Below are 13,603 nucleotides of genomic sequence, written 5' to 3'. Positions count from 1 at the left end.
CAGTAACGAGTAATCTAACTAATTACTATTTCCTTCGTTACAACGCTGTTACTGTTACCGTTACCGACAGTAAAATGTGGTGCGTAACTTGCGCTGTCAGCCAGCCGCAAGAGCTGCGAAGGTGTTTTTTTTTTTTTTTTTTCTCTGGGTGGGGTGGGGTGGGGGCGGTAGCCGCATAAGTGATGATGATTGCCTAAGGTAGGGTAAGATGGTAAGCTAATCAGTGGCAGGGCAGTGTTCAGTTGGGCGGGTCTATCACACAAGCGATCAGAGATAGCTTGCAGCAGTGTTTCAGAGGTAAAGTTGCCATTTTCAAGGTGGAAGTATAGGCACTACTTTAACCTCATTGAGGTAAAAGGCAAGAAAGTACACGTGAAGTTTACATTATGCTCAGAAAAAAAAATTCTTAGACGTATTTTTTTTAAAGTAACGCCATGGTTACTTTCCCTGGTAATTAGTTACTTTTAAAGTGGAGTAATTCAGTTACTAACTCAGTTACTTTTTGGGAGAAGTAACTAATAACTATAATTAATTACTTTTTAAAAGTAACGTGCCCAACGCTGCCCGCCAGAGAGGTGACATTCCATGTCCCAAGAGCCAGCTTCCATAACCGATCTGCTGTCAAATCCACACTGCACTGGACCCTTCATGCTCGTCCTGCGGGTGGTGGGTCCACAAGGAGGCAAGCCCATGTCTCCAGTTCAGGCTGTGCCTGGCTGGACCCCACGGGCGAAGCCCGGCCACCATGCACTCGTCCATGGGCCCCAGTCCTAGGCCTGGCTCAACAATAGAAATAGTAAATCACCAAATCTAACATTCTTAATGGGACCTGATACTTGTGCCAATAATGGAACAAAAGCTGGAAATTGAAATAGGACAGTGTTTTTGTTGCTATTTCAAGGAAGCTTTTGTAACTGTTATTAAGAGGACAGCAGCACCAAAGTAGGCTGAATTGGCCAGAAGCATAGATGGTGAAAATCTGGAACTAATTCAGTCCAGTGCTGTAGCTTGCCTCTCAAAAATATTCAACCATTAATACTTTTTTCCCCTTTAAAAGCTGTAAGAATATAAATGGCCTGGACCGCAAAAGTGCCTGTCTCCTCAACACAATAAAGATATAGCACGGCCAGCTTTTCTATGCAGTGCATGATAATGAACTTCCTTTATAATTAGTCTGATTTTGTGCTGAGCAGGATTCAATTTTATGTTAAATACAAGCCTATATAGTGAGTGCTTCGAGGTCATTTATTTATTTTTTTATGTTTGATTTCTTTCCTATTGTCCTTCTGCCCTACCATCAGTACGTAGGTACAGTTTGGACATAGTTTACCTATGTTAGATTAAAGCAGAAAACACAGCTGAGAATTTCCGGTATTAATGTAGATTCTAACAATAATGTATATTGTGACACAATGTGAGAATATACAATAGCAAAGGAAAATAGTACATCTAAAAAGGCTTGAAGGACAATAAGTTTGTGTGTTCGGTAGCTTGAAAACAGCCAGCAGAGTAGAAAAGGTGCTCATTTATCAAAATAAGACTTAATGCTCCATTAAGTCGAGAAACAACCACATCACGGAACACATTTAGATTTAGGTATTGAGGTTTTGGCTCTGTAGTATAAGGAAGAAAATATCTGGATTTGAGAGAACAATAATTCACATCTATATATGTATATGAATTATGAATGCCTGTCAGAGTGCTAAGGGATTTCCTGAATCAAATATGTGCATTAACATTTTTTTGTACATGAGGATTATTGTCAGCATCTGTAATTTGCAGTGCTTTAATTGAAAAGGGCGTTAAAGTTAAAAACGATGTGGCTAGATTTATAGGTCAAATTTTGAGTTTTTTAAAAGGTAATTTCTCTCAATTCAAGCTCTAGTGTTTTTTTTTGTAATTACAGATTTATGCCTAAATTAATCCTCCGGCACAATACTATAACATTTCCCATATGACAGTGCTGAATCCTTCTCTTGTGCATACAGTAACACTTGCATACAGTTCACTTGTACATAACTGCTAGATAGCTTCAAACTAGCATTTGACAGTTTAAACAGGAATTTAGTTTACAAATGTTTAGCCTAATTAATCTATTGATTGTATGTTTTTCGACATAATGCACTACTGTTGGGGAGTATCTCAACTGATTTATTCTTGTAAATCAACTGAACAGTATAACTAGATAGCACTTTGTTGTAGCTAACAGTTAACAAATGCTGAACTATGTATTAGTTGTGTTGAATTAGACAGACATAAAGGTTCATAAGACAACATGTACATAGTTCTTTACACCTTCTTTACACCTGTGAACAGAATACCAGTGTAACCACCAACTGATGTGATGTCCTCTGCCTCTGTTTGTCAGGTGTGAGGTTTTCAGTGAGGCGTATAGGAACTGCATAAACACATCCAACTCAAGGGTCACTGTTGACAATAATGAAATACCAAAGCTGACCTGGCTGTAGCCAGTAGAAGGTTGTTGTTTAGGCTTTGTAATCTATAAAAATGCAGAGTGGGGAGCCATAAACCTTATCCATCTTGTATTCCAAGCAATACTCTCTAAAGCAGTCTCTAAATATAGAGAGCAAATATCGCATATCTGAAGTGATTGACTTTTTTCCATAGACTCAGCTGCACACAAGGAACTGATGGCAAATAAAAGATAAAGAAAAGCACATACTCAATCAGTAACAGTAAAAGCCACCTTAATATTGTGCAATATATTTGTTATTTATGGTCTGTCTGTGAATGAGATTGCATGTTGTAGAGTATTTTTTTATGTATGTTTGTATTTTATTCATTTTAAATGTACCGCTGTGATAGGTATTTTGCAGTTTAGTTGTATCATGCATACAATGACAATGTAGACTTTTCTATTCCAAACTATTCTTCTCTGTGAGATTGTGAGGGGAAAAAAAAAGCTGGTTTGTGTGCATAGAATTTCCTAAAATTAGGGCTTAAACTCAAGAGACATTCCCGTCTACACGTTGACAAAGCATCACACATCCATATGTGAGATGGATGCCATTCATTACTTTTAAAACATATTTTTAATATGTTATTTATTTCATAGATTAATCAAGCAATCATTTGATCTACAAAATGCCAAAACTGCAATGCCCATGGTAATTTCCAGGACACGTTATCTACAAATGTGACTGTTTTGACCGAACTATGATTGGTACCATAAAATATTCCTTAGCTTCTGATCAACTAATCATTCAATCAATATAATTTTCAACTTTACATTGTGTCCTCTCCTTTACTGTTCATTGTTAATTTTCTTGCCACAGTCTTTTACTTGCCAACTTTGGGGACAACTCCCGTTTTCATTCTGTAACTGGTAAACTTAAAATTTGAGTGGTGAATGATGTGCAAACAGATCTCTGCTTGTGCCCACATGATGTGCAGGGTAATGCCGTGCTATCTTGTAACTTAGCATTCATTTTTTCAAAAACTGAATTGGGTTCCACTTCCAAAATCCAGTGCACTTAATTGTTGCCCTGAGGGCAGCCACGTTGTCTCTGGCCTCTCTCTCCCACACACTCAAACCACATTGAACAAGGTCAGTTACACAGCTAACAACTGCTGATGGAACAATGCCCACTCATCTTTTAAAATAAAGCCAGACCATGGACCGGTTGTGTGTAACTTTTTTTAAAATTTATACTTCAGTTGCTTTGTGGACACGTCAAACATTTTGAAATGTCCTTTATCTGGTTGCATGGAATGTATGATCTCTTCATTCCCTGTCACATGACTCAGAGTCTTAAACCATTCTGATTCCTGAGGTGATGGGAATTTTGAAATTTGACTTTGCCAGCTGCAGCTAGGAATGCCTTTGACTGTTCTTTAGCCTGAGGGGATGGAGGGAGAAGCTGAATATCATATTGGCTACATGAAAGAACCGAACATCCTGCTCTCTGCGGGAAACACATAGCGATATTGAACTGTGTGGATGAGACATATCAAATCAAGCAAGTCAGATTTTCTTTGAGTATTTATTTTTCTGCATCTCTTGCAGTAAATGTTTGTTAAGATCTAAAAAGGTGTATGGAATTTATGAGAATGTATGGAAGCTAAAAGTGAAGTAACTTGTTCGGCACCGTTGCACGATGTTGCGTCATTTCATTTTGCCCTGGTCAACGGAGTGGTTGAAGTCATTTCATAAAAGCGAGTTCAACGCGGCGACACAGCTGTGTACAGCTGCAGGTTGCTGTGCATGTGAATGTGCGGCGCTTGTTTTAAGTAAACCTTGATGACTTTGAACTAGCTTTTATTGTGAGTTCAGTTCTCTGTACACTGGTTACTGTGCCTCCACCGCATGCATTACAGATGGTAGTGACTGTAACACGAGGAGAGGAGGCGGGGAACGGAATAGACACATTTGGAAAATAGCAGAAGGGTAGACGTTGGATGAAATAGTTTGTTTTGTATGTCCTGTAAAGTGCATCATAGTGGAGAGTAGATGGTTACTGGTTATTACTCAAAGCTTCCACTATGGGACATGCAGAGAGACTTTTTTAAATTTAGACTGATAAGAAAAAAAAAACAACTTAATATTTAAAAAGACCAGCATCTATTGTCAAAACTAGTTCACGTTCTTGTTGTTGGTGATGCCTGTGTGTCAGGAATGTCCTTGGTTTGTCTGTGTGAGAAATAATCAGAGGACATCCTCTGCTGTAAAAACAAGTTAATTCAGGGCCCGGTCAAAATCTCTGAGGGGTCTGTTGATACAAACACAACAGTTCCATTAAAGAAAAATTAAGAGCCACAAAGACAGTGCCTCAGCAGAAATATACAGCAAGGGCTGTCACATTAACATAAAGCATGGCCCTCAGAAATTATTAGCCTCCCTAATCTCAGGAACACTCAGACGCAGCATTGCACTGTTCAAATGACCTGTCCAGTGTGATGCATGGCTGTTTTTCCGCACCTACTGAAGAACGCCAGCTCCACCCCTACATTCTTTATTTCTTGCTCTCTTGCTTTTTTACCTCTTGCGCCAGATTTATGCAAGGTGGAACAGTGAGGGGCAAAGATTACACAAACAACAGCCAAGGCGGCCCAGCAAGGTGAAGGTCAACAAACACATTATCCTTCTCTTATCAACAGAGCATTACCACAGCTCATTCCCCTCCTGCGTTTCTCAGGTAGCATCACCCTCTCCTTCTTCAACCTCACCTATCTCCACCAACCAGGGAGGGAGTAAAAAGCTGAGAACAATATAATGACATTAAGCCTTATCTTTAGCTTCTTTTCAAACTACTACCATTCTGAGACTCATCCCTTCACAAACCAGAGGAGTAGATGGAGAGCTAGGGATTTGAGATGGAGTTACTGCGCAGTGTTATAGCATGCACTTGGTGCTGATGGTTGGGGTAGGGGTGTTGGTGTTTTGGGATCAATGGGAATGATTTAGTACACAGCAGGACAGATATAAAGCCCAGTGAAGGGGAAAATAGACTCTCTGTCATCCCGCCGATTGCTCTGATTGCCTGCCAGTCTGCTCACTTGAGACCAGCTAGCCCACCTCATCCATGCCCAGCGATTACCTGTAAGACCCCCCCAGAAGAGGTGCTGTAACAGTATGCAGCTTATAGCCAGCTTATCCCAAACATTAATCTCATAATTGAATTCCAAAGAAAAAAAAAAATCTTTTTATATTAACTTATGTGGATAAATCCAAAAACATTAAAGAAAGGCAAATGGACTTGTAGAGTTTCATTTCGGGAACCCAAGTAGCTTCTTCAGTTCTAAAGGACCTGAACTGAAGCAATACGCTTCAGTAGAAGGTAAGTATGGCACTATGATTTAACTCTTAGTCCACTGCAAGGGCACGCCATCCTGACACGCAAACCAATTGTTTAGGCCCATGTGAAAAGATGTGAAGGGGGCCCCAGTGGGTTCCTTTTGGTGTACTTTTGGGAAGATATAGTAAATCTATAAGACACAAGGTCTCTGTGGACTTGATGGAGAAGGAGACTAATAAGCAAGCTCTATAGGCCTATGGGTATGAATGAGGGACCAACCTATTTTCTGGTTTCCAGCTCTCCCTAACACATCCATAGTTTCTACTATTTTGCCAGCTATGTGGCCTTCGGACATGTGCAACAACCAAAAGGGTTCTAACAGCTCTGCTGAGCGCTGGCCACACTGTACCTACCAAAAACTCATGGCAAAATAAAGCTTATTGTTGTTTTAACATCAAACGCTAGTCCACCAGTTGGTGATGACTGACTTCATAGTTGCAGGAATGCAGAGGTCACTGTCCTCATTGTCATGGGATAAAAGGCTGCAATGAACAAATACTGGGCACTAAGACCTTCAGGCCAAACATTCGTCAACAAAAAAGTAGCTAGAGAGACTGCAATCCAAAAAATGTATGTTACAAATGTATGTAAACATTTGACTGCTATCACATCAAAACTCAACAGCAGGGCAGGAGAAGAAAAGCCATTCGATTTGATTTCATCAAGAGACAGAAAAGCAAACAATGAGAGAATTATAGAGGCTGCCACGCCACATTGACCAGGGGCTGCAGTAATGGAACGAGAGGAATGAACACACACACCCCGCCCACAGGGACCAAGGTTTATCAAACGGCCATTGCTACTAATACTGAGAATCAGAGCAGAAACAGCTCATGATGTGATGAAAGAGACTTCATTTATTTATTTTTTTTTATTTTTTTTCCAACTCTCACGGTCCTATGGGACCCCTTTATGGAGTGGCTGGCATGGCAACTTGTAGTCATCATGATGCCAAATCCTGTTTCTATAACGTCAAATAAATCTAAAACAAAATCAGAAAAAGGGACACTTCAGCATGCATCATAATATTAATTACAAAAAATCACAGAAACCATCATTGAAATTTAATTTGACATGTATTTTAGTGATTTAGTTTGGCCCAAGTCCCATCCACTAACATGGAGGAGGTGGAGCTTATGACCTATACTGCAGCCAGACACCAGGGGGAGCTCTACTTGCTGTGGCATCACTTTTGAGGAGTTTTTCCATCCTCTTTATTTACAGTCTATGGTTCAGACCTATTAAAAGTAGGTTTTAGGGTAAATGTTACAATTAGGTTAGGTTTAGGCACTTATAGGCACGTATATACTTAAATGAGATGGTAGGGGTTAGGTAAAGGGACTAGGGAATTCATTATGTCAATGGAACATCGAACACACCAATATTTTTAGATACGTTGTAGAAACATGTTTGTGTGTCTGTGTGTGTGTACTGTGAACCAATATTTGCATTCTGTTACAATGGTTACAGGTGTTATACTTGTCTGTCTAGGGTCTCAGTGACCCTCTGCTCCGCAGTTGTACAACAGACATGCTCTCTTCAGTAAATCTGGTTAACGTGATCATTTGTAATCTCTGTTAGCATTAGCATATCTGCAGAAGGGTCTTTTTTAGGCACAGCAGTCAATTCACACACGCACACAATGCTAACTCTGCTCCACATGCTAATGCTGTTTAATTTAAGTACCTTGGTTAGAAAATACAAAGGCTGACAGTATTACTGACAACAGCATTTTCCTTAAGTACCCTGAATTAGAGTTCCTGCATTACCTTTTCACAACAAATTTTTCATTTAGCAGCTGCTGAAGCATAAAAAGACCATCTGGCTCTGCCTCTCACCTTCAAGGAAAATGTTACGACAGTGGAAGGAGAAAGAGAGGCTGGCATGAAAGACCGTCCTCTTGACTATCATAAAAAAAAACTACCTCAAACTGAACATATAAGTTAAATGTTCAGTTAAGGCGTCTCTCTCTATTGCTATTAGCCCCAACAGGTAAGTCATGTTCCTAAAATATACGATGGAAAGACAGTCAGACGTATAGAAGTATTCTATATCAGAGGTATTCTGTGGAATTGTGATTTGGTAGTACTGAGAAATGTTTTATTTAGAGCTGAAACAATTACATGATCAGCAGAAAAATAATCAGCAACTATTTTGAAAATCAAAGTTAACATTAACAAATCAATGCCAGCTAGGCTCCAGCACCCTGCTCAGCGACCTTCCAATGCAGGGGTGTCCATAACAAGAGGCTCTAAGGACAAGTGATAAAAGATAATAGATGGATTTAATAATGTAAATTATACATTATTAGAGTCAAGACATGGTTTAAGTATAGACTATGTTAAGATACAGTAGCAGATAAGATTACTTAGTAACAGTTGACATGATAAGTTGTTTGCTTTTAACCGTCAACAGAGATGGTCAGCAGCAGGTAAAAGTGGGATAGTTTGTTCAACGAACAACTAAGTAACTTGCCCCAGTGTAATCTAAAAATGCTCACAATGTAGAGTCCTGCATTTTATTGTCCCCCATTCTTTTGGACACGTCATCAATCTGCTCATACGCGTCCTTTTTATTAGGTCTACACACCAGATAGTCATGCAACCATGCACAGCACACACCTCACAGTCTGGCAAAGAAACAGAGAACAGGTTGCCACATTCACATCTGCATGTGGCACATTACTTTTTTTTATCTAATTAAATCATAGTCTTTAGGGGTACATAACTGCACAGACAGATCCATTCATTCAAATTGTATTAATTGTGCAGTACTAATATTGGATGTCTACTGGATGTCTATTCTCTGGAGATAATGTAGAGAAAAAATTGGTTAAATAAAACCGCAATAAGAGAAATAAGTGAAATCTTATTTTCTAGGATTTGAAAGTGGTATTAATATGATGGTTCTGACCTGCTACTAGTGTGACTTTATAAGGTTTCAGGAGTGAAATACTTACAAACTTACAATGCTCAAGCTGTCCTCTCACCAGATGTATTCCACCTGTAGTGTCTGTTTTGGTGACACTTTCTGTCTACCTGAGCATAAAGATTAGTTGTGCACATGTTTCGGCTGCTCTACCCACCTCTGTCTTAAAATAAACTTACTTAAGTCAGTGGTAAGGTCAGTGAAAACTGCCAAGATTAAAAACGATTTAGAAACCCAAGCTTGTGATGCTGGAAGAATTTCAATTGATCCATGCAATTTAAGTGGGCAATTCCTCTCTCCCTCTGCATACGCATGATGGATCCTCCACTTCTCTTTCCATTCAGAAGGTCCAACACAGGATAATAAATTATTCCAGTCCAGTGCCGCAGTCACAGCTGAGACACCGTGTCGTATTTCCTGTGTTCTGTTCATACCCATTTTTCAGCCACTGCTGGTCAGTCATGAGATGCTGTTTATTTTTCTTATTGCACCACTTCATCTTTTGTCAGTTTCCTCATCATAGGTCCTGTGACAGACTCATAATTGATATGGGCTCCAGCACCAGGAGATATTCACCTCCAATACAATTTACAATCAGGTTACAGGAAGAGCGAGCTCAAAGTTGAAGAAAATTACTGTAAAAATAGCACATTAATTATCACTCATTCTAACACTGTTGGTTCGTGTAGCAAAAGGAACCCCAGAGGGTAGAGAACATCAGCCTAGTCCCAGTAACACTATCCCAGTATGGCAATATGATTTGTATTATTTTACCGTTTACCATTAACACATTCTTTCCCCCTTCTTTTTTTTTTTTTTGACTGCATCAAGAGAGCTGGTTATGGTGCTGCTAACAACAGTTAAATCCAATTTTACAAATATTTGGGAACAATTTTAGTTCCCAGAGTTTCTTGTTTATTTCTCTCTTTAGTTATTTGTTAAAATCAGAAATATGTTATGTTCTTATTTATTGTCTACAACTAATTCTTTGTTTTTGTTATATACGGTATTCATTCTCAGTTTTCATAACATTACACTGTAAAATATTACAATGCACTGGACACGAGCAAATTAAGAAAACATCCCCATCAGTTTGTGGGCCCCAGGTAAAAATTTAGAGTATTTTAATGTAATAAAAATGTACTTCAATATCAGTGAGTACATCTATACTACATTGTCATTTTGTGTGCTAACTATAAGTGAATTTTGTATTCATAAAAAGTATACTTTTACAAAAGATGTGTTTAGTGCATTACTTAGTAGTGTGATTGAATGCATTAAAGATCAGGTCATTTTTGAATTTTGAATTTTCATATTGTCAGTGGTTTTCCTGTGAGATATTAACTTGTACTCCTTGTATTCAAATGCACTTAAAATAAGTGTATTAATAATATTTCAGTGATTCATTTCTCTATTTTTTCAAATACCCAATACACCAATACAAATTTGTGAGCAGTGAGTCCTTTCGTTTAGTGTGCTTTGTTCATCAGTTTAAAAATACATACAGTACATTTCCTTATATGTTTAAAAAAAACAAATGAATTAGTTAAACACAAACAACACAAGACTATTTTACCCCATCTACAACACCACAGAGGAGTAGCAGCTCCAAAAGTCATACAATTATTTTATTATTATCATTTGTTCCTGGTAACTAATAATTAATCCAAACTTCTTTTTTCTTTCAGCTGTTCCCTTCAGGGGTCGCCAGAGCAAATCATCTGCTTCCATCTCACCCTATCCTCTGTTTCCTCTTCTCTCACATCCACTACCTTCATGTCCTTCTTCACCACATCCATAAACCTAGACCTCCTGCTTGGCAGTTCTAACCAGCATCCTCCGACCAATATATTCACTATCCCTCCTCTGAACATGTCCAAACCATCTCAACCTGGCCTCTCTAACTTTCTCTCCGAAGCATCTCACATGAGCTGTCTCTCTAATGTACTCGTTCCTGATCCTATCCATCCTGGTCATGTCCAGAGAAAACCTCAACATCTTCAGCTCTCCTACCTCCAGCTCTTCTTCCTGTCTGTTCATCAAAGCCACCGTTTCTAAACCATACAACATCTTGTAATAATTAATCCAAGCTAATTTGTAAAATTCTGCTTGAATTATTAATTTGGAAGTTCCAGTTTGTCATATAAACACTGGTCAGTCTGGTCGAGCAGGAGGCTAGAACCTGTGTTTTGGTATGATTTGTTTCCAGAAATTCATTAATTTCTCTGCATTAATAGGTTATTAAATTAATGAAGGCTGTTACCAAGCAGACTGGATGATATACAATTACCTCATCACTAAAAAAAAAGCCAGGTTACTTGTTTTTCTCCTAGTTTTGCTTGAATCGAAGATGAAAATCCACATAAAACATCATGCATTGTTTTCTATAGTACTGTTGGTGTGAGTGGGTCAGATCAGTGTATTCACACTTCACACACTAATTAATATTCTGTATCCTATCACACATAAACTACAATACAGAGCACTATACTGTAACAAATGATCCATGAAAATAACACACACCACATTAGAAAACTTCCAGCTTGTGTTTAACTTGAAAAGCTCTGGGAAAAGCATTGTGTTTTACTGGCATTATTTTTGCTGCTGAGGACTAAAGACTAAATCGTTTATCACACAGCGCACCAGAGTATGAACCTGAAAAAAAAAATCCCCCCTTTTTTTATTTATTGAACTGAGAAGTGAGTTTAATCGTGGCACCAAAAGCTCTGGGCGTTCCCACCCTTTTTCCGTTAAATTTTTCAATATGTCAGCAAGCTGGATCAGATGCGTCTTGATCATACTTGGCCCTCCTCTGACATTTCACATAAAGTTTACACAGCCCTAGCAATTCTGAGTTTGTCACCTGGAAGCAATCATCAGCAATCATCAGCAATCATCATCAATCCTGTCATTTGATTTGTTTTCATGTAAACTTTTGGCAAGTTTTCAATTTATTGTGTGGGTTTTCTCCAAGTGCTCCGGCTTCCTCCTTTCAAATGCATGCAATTTAAGTTATTTGAAGATTTTAAATTGGCCGTAGGTGTGCATGTGAGTGTGATTGGTTGGTCTGTCTGTCTGTGTTCCCTGCGATGGACTGGTGTTTGTGCACCATGTCTCTAATCTGTTGCCAGACAGGGTAAAGCAGGCTAGGGCCCCCGTGACCTTCGCCTGGAAAAGTTTGATGATTTCATTTAGTAGACGTGTGATGCCACCATCAGATAAATACTTCATAAAATATGACTGCCAAGATGTCCAAAGTCAAAATAACAATAATGAAATAGGAATAATGATGCAAAATAAGGTTAAAACACACAACATATACCTGAAAAAAATGTTGAAGTGAGTTGAAAGTTTTTCTTTTGAACCTACTAGTCAAGAAGAATGTTTTTATTTTGAGGACTGTTGAACAGATTGTCTTTTCCCCAGCTCCTCTAAAATGCAAAACTCATTTGATGTGAGATCATTGGTCAGGCAATGGGCCTGCTAATGAGATATTTATTGGTATAGTTAATCATACAACCCTGTCTGTTCACTGCATGACTAAGACCGTTCTCAGATGCAGATCAGATGGCAGACCACTGATTCTGAAGCTGCCAAGGTCAGAGGTGTACATCTGAACGGTGATATTTACAACACTGTAGTCTTTTTTGGAAGTATTGTTCACTTGTTGGTGAGTGGACAGCGAGGCAAACTAAGCAAACCTGAAGCACATTAAAACCTAAAATCAATTTTGAGTCTGCAGTCCCAGACTGGGCTCAACAATGATGCAACCTCATGTCAACAGAGAGACAGCTGCCCGTTTCAAAGGAACATCTAAGTGGCCATGTCTGCGTTTATGTATAAGAGTATGTATTAGCATATATGGCCTCAGACAGGAACCGCACATCAGTGCCTCTGCTTGTAGACACTTTGAACTTGGACATATTTCAGCTTTGCACTGAAAATGTAAATTCTGTGAAATGTGTTCCGAGAAAGGAAGAGAAACAGAAATAAATAAAGAGAACAAATATACACCTCTGACCTTAAGCATTTGGTCTATTACACAGTTTTTTGTTTTTCAATGTTGTGTGTATTTTTAGGATCCTGTAATTGAGTTTTGTGTATTTCGCTGAAGCTGAGCACACACTATGCCCTAAAGACCAGTGTATTATGTACATCGGCAGCTATACACGTTCATAACACGATAGAACCACCACCAAGTTGGAAAGGGAAGGTGGTAGGATTTGCATTAATATAGAGATTGAGCCAGATGAGATGGCTGGAAATTTTAACCTCTGAGCATGTAAACAATCATCCATACACAGCCAAAGGAAACATAGAGATTTTCAGCGTGAAGGGGTTATGAATTCCACTAGCTGAAAATAGACTAAAGGCAGAGAGACTGCATAACAAGTTGAAGATGCCTACAGTGTAGTGGGAGTATACACCACTTGGGAAGAATAAAGTATGTAGTCATGTGGATCAAAGACTTCAGGCAGTCAGTGCTGCCGAATATTTGTTGTCTACCACAATACTAATATGAACCTACTGACAATGTAAAAAATGTAGTTACTTTAGAGTACTATTCATTATCAATAAATATATAGGCCTATTTGTATCTGGACTGTATTGACGTGATTCCCCATGTGGCACTCAAGTCCTGCTCCAGCAGTGAGTTGGATACTGCTCTGCCCTCTAGTGGTAAATACAGTCTTTGCATTCAAATCAAATTGCCATTTTCAGCAGGTACATGAAAAAAATATTAATTGTCTTATAAGTCAAGGTCCACAACAGAACGTAGCCCAGCTTATAAATGTATGCATACACATGTGCATCCTGGTTATAAGTCACATAACTTTGTGCTGTTCTCTTTGAAAGTA

At 38.7% G+C, this 13,603-nt stretch overlaps 1 protein-coding gene across 1 annotated transcript in view; it reads right to left on the bottom strand.

The window, feature by feature from the left end:
- Positions 1–13,603, bottom strand: part of LOC311505696 (neurexin-3a-like) — an 86,172-nt gene that overhangs the window by 32,384 nt on the left and 40,185 nt on the right. The gene's annotated exons all lie outside the window — the stretch shown is intronic.

The sequence above is a fragment of the Chelon labrosus genome (assembly GCF_963514085.1).
Source record: "Chelon labrosus genome assembly, chromosome: 20".
Lineage (NCBI taxonomy): Eukaryota > Metazoa > Chordata > Actinopteri > Mugiliformes > Mugilidae > Chelon > Chelon labrosus.
This window is presented reverse-complemented; position numbering and strand designations above follow the sequence as displayed.